Source organism: Cucumis melo, chromosome 1, assembly GCF_025177605.1.
Source record: "Cucumis melo cultivar AY chromosome 1, USDA_Cmelo_AY_1.0, whole genome shotgun sequence".
Lineage (NCBI taxonomy): Eukaryota > Viridiplantae > Streptophyta > Magnoliopsida > Cucurbitales > Cucurbitaceae > Cucumis > Cucumis melo.
Window position 1 is genome coordinate 6,884,115 of NC_066857.1, and position 3,928 is coordinate 6,888,042.

The 3,928-nt window shown below is 32.5% G+C and overlaps 1 non-coding gene across 1 annotated transcript; it reads right to left on the reverse strand.

Annotated features, from left to right (window-relative positions):
• Positions 1–3,124: 3,124 nt before the first annotated feature.
• LOC127144338 (small nucleolar RNA Z221/R21b) lies at positions 3,125–3,209 on the reverse strand. Its single transcript, XR_007815994.1, has one exon. It is a non-coding gene; the product is annotated as a small nucleolar RNA Z221/R21b (small nucleolar RNA).
• Positions 3,210–3,928: the final 719 nt, after the last annotated feature.

The following is a 3,928-nucleotide window of genomic DNA, read 5'->3' on the forward strand; positions in this document are numbered from 1 at the left end:
TGTGTTCTTAATAGCTAAACTTTGGTGAAAGTGAATACCAGGTCTATCACGAGATATTCACCGTGAATGTGGATCCTTGGTCTAGACGGTGAGACATTGATGAAAGCGAATCTCATGTCTGAGAAAAGCATGATTATCGTGAGATGCTAGTAGGAATCCCAAGTATATCGCGAGGCGCTGATGCAGAGAATCCTCGATCTAGGTGATAGAAGAATCCCAGGTCCTGACGAAGAGTGATGAATATCCCGATGATTGAAACGAGTGAAATTTATTTATTACGGTGGTTGTAAGTTGATGTGATGAAAACTTGCGTTTATGAGAATTTATGATTATGAAATATGTTGTATATTGTCAATAGTATTATATTTGTTGTATTTCCCCAAAAGATATTTTCTTTCTAAACTCATCACTCACTAAGTTTCGACTTATGTTTTAAGTTTCCCCTCTCCAAGTTTTTGGGCATTAAAGCCAAGTAAAGAATAGATGTCAGACATGGAAGGTAAGTTAAAAAGGGAAAGGTAGGCTCTTATGTAAACTTGCGCAGCGTTTAAGGAGTCAATAGGTAAGAACTTTCCTCCTACGCTAAGGGTTGCATCTCAGTTTCAAAGAGAGACCACTCACAATAAGTTGAAGAACTGAGTTGGACAAAGGAAGCCCCAAAGATTATCGCAAAGATGGATTGACGGACGATCAAAGAGAAGGATGAAAACGAGATTCTTATACTCCTAAACACCTTGACGAAAGAGCAACATCTCACTACATTATACTCATTTGTGGCCTAGTAGTCAAATTCGAGCTAGGTAACTAATCCTTTTCGATGTGCGATAAGTTTTATGAAGGTCCTTAAAGTTCAAGGTAAGAACGTTACTATGAGACCGATGAAAGAATTTGTTTCACTTGCTAGGTGTTCAAAGCATCATCTAGCGGTGAGGTAAACAATGGGTGTCTAGATGACACCCATCAAGTAGCAGGAAATAGCATTTAGAACGAAGTGTGACATGACAAGATGGGTTTGGGCTTAGACTTGGAACCAATGTTAGTTAGCCCAAATCTCTACCATGGACTTAAATTAAATTAGATAGCCATTTTAATTACTCGACTCAATCTATATATAATTTTCATCATGGATTGGATTTTCATTAATGGTGTGGCAAAAGAAAATTGGCCAATGAGAACTTTTGTCAAACATTATTTTGTTTTAACTATGCCTATTGGTCAAACAAGGGGCACTCTTGTATGTTTATAATGAAGGAAAGTAAAGTGAAATCTTAAAAAACTAAAACATAAAAAAATAAATTAATGATGCAGATCGAATTTATGGTAAGAAACGATCGAAACTACCAAGATTTCAATTACCAATTTGATTTTATTTTTAGTAAACTACCAATTTTTAACTTCAATTTCAATTTTTTACTAATAATTATTTACTTAGTTTCTCTAGTATAAAAATGAGAATTTGTTTTGTTGCATATAATTGAAATTTGAGATAATGTCTTCTTTTTTATCTTGAATCATGTCGAGATAATCACATATGAATTCAGTAGCTTGAAAATGCAATTTTACCAAAACGTTACTATGAGACCGATGAAACAATTTGTCAATCAGAACAGCATTTAGGTGTGTCTTTCCTTTTGTGTCTCCACAAGATTGAGATTTTGACAGTCGTTATTTCAATTATACAAGCCTCAGTAAATCTAACTTGTTTTTGAGTCTATACATTGTTATGTTCTATAATTGTACAGAGTTCCGAAGTAATGACCAGTTCGTTACTATACCCATCTTTTATCATGTCTCCCTAAACCCTAATTACCAAAAACCGACCAACACTAATAGCTACATACACCAAACTCGACTTCTGCCTATCAGTGAATTCTTTTTTTTTTTTTAATAAAATTAATTCTACTTCGTGTAAAGGGAATTTTTCAAAACATAGAAACAAACTAAATTATTAAATAACAAAACCATAACAAAACCACTAAAAATAAAATTATTTGTAAGTATTTTGTCTATTTTATTTTTAACAATTTCCTATTACTATCTTTCTTATCCGTTCAATTTACTGAGGTTATTGTTCGGCTCCAATATTTTCTTACTAAATACATCATCTACCGCACAGAATTGACCTTACTATGGTATATTTCAAGACGATACAATTCAACTTTCTCTATGAAATCTTACTGCTTCCCTGTTTATCTTGTCCATTTTGCCTCACTTGAAGTATATTTTTCCATCAAAACCTCCGTATATGGGAAATGCTTCATTGAGTAACAAGATGGGATCAGAATTCAAGAACAATTCAACATCATCCCATTTTGTTGCATTCTAATTTGAAGTTCAAAATCGCTTCATTAATGTTTCAAACTGGTACAAGTAAAGGCTAAATACATCTATCTTAATTAGTCCAGAATATACAAAGGAAAGAGACAAAGGAAAAGCTTGAGTTACAAAATCTGTGTTTGGTTATGGATCAACACAAACTCAATATTGTAAATCTAAATTCAACTACTAAATCTGATTTACTTAAATCACCTACTAAAAAGTAAAAACCATTACGGGATGAAACAATGAACACCAATTTTGCAATAGTAAAAATGTCAGTTTAATTCTTCGATACCCATAATACATCCAAAACTTCTTTCTTCTTTGTATTTTAAAAGATAACCTTTGTTGAACCAAACAATAATTTAAAACAACAATGCAAATATACATTACTGAAAAATTATTATTAAGTTAAACATTAGAAAGGATTCGAAAATCATAAATAAAACTGGAATTTTGAGGAATGATTGAAATAAGGAACCATCAGAATCACCAGATTTTGGCTAAGTTATGTAAAATCTATTCAGGAGGTCGAGAGTTCAAGTCCCACGAGAAACAGTAGTAGTAATAATAATAATAATAGTGATAAATAAATAAATAAATAAATGAGAAGGAACCATCAGAGGCCAAAATTAATCCCCAGTAGCTTAAAGCTTTTCGGTCCGCATCATGGTCGCATCTTCCGAAGAAGACGCCCATCATTTGGTTCCTTACTTTAATCTCAAAATCAAAATCTCATTCCTCAAAATACCAATAGAAAAAGTATAGATTAAAAGAAAAAAGAGAGAAAATAGAGAGAGAGAAGAGGCTCAGATCAATGGGTTTAGAGAAACTTATCAGCACATATCATCAGAGTGGTGCATGACAATCTCATAAGCTCATCACTGCCATTGTTAAAAATCTAATTGACACAAACTAAAAAGAAATTTCTAAGAAGAAGAAAATGATTCGGAGGGATGGAATTGATGATGGCAACGACGCCTGTGTTTATACATATATAGGCGGTAGAAGTTGAAACCCTAATTTGTGTTTCGTCATTTTACTATTTTACCCCTTCATTGTTTGAAAAATTACGCTCTATTAAATGGAATTGGACGCGTAATGAGTGATAGTCAGAGTCGCCCGAACCAAACCACTAATTGGTCTGGTTTGAGTTTCCGGTTTCATGTATTTTCTTTACCTTTTACCTTGGTTGTTAAATCACCTTTCAAACATTTTTAGCATTTCTGCGGTGTTTAAAATGCTAAAAATAACCACTAAATTAAGATGGTTGTTGCAAATATATCCTCAATCTGATGTAATCCTTAAAATTGGACTTTCAAACTTGTACATGCATATTTCAAGGACGTGGTTTTTTACGGTTTACCCTAGTTTCAAATATAATTTCATTTTTAAATACATATTTCAATCTCTTTCTTCCTTTTTTTTTATTGTATTAAGATAAAAAGAAAATAAGAGAACAACAACACAAACAAACTAAAAGAAAAAAAAAAAAAGAGTAAAGAACGATGACTAACAACCCTACAAAACACACAAAAGATCAAGCGCACATACACAACTTAAATGAAAATGTCTCAAGAAGAAGATCTTTTAGAACGTCCTTAATCAA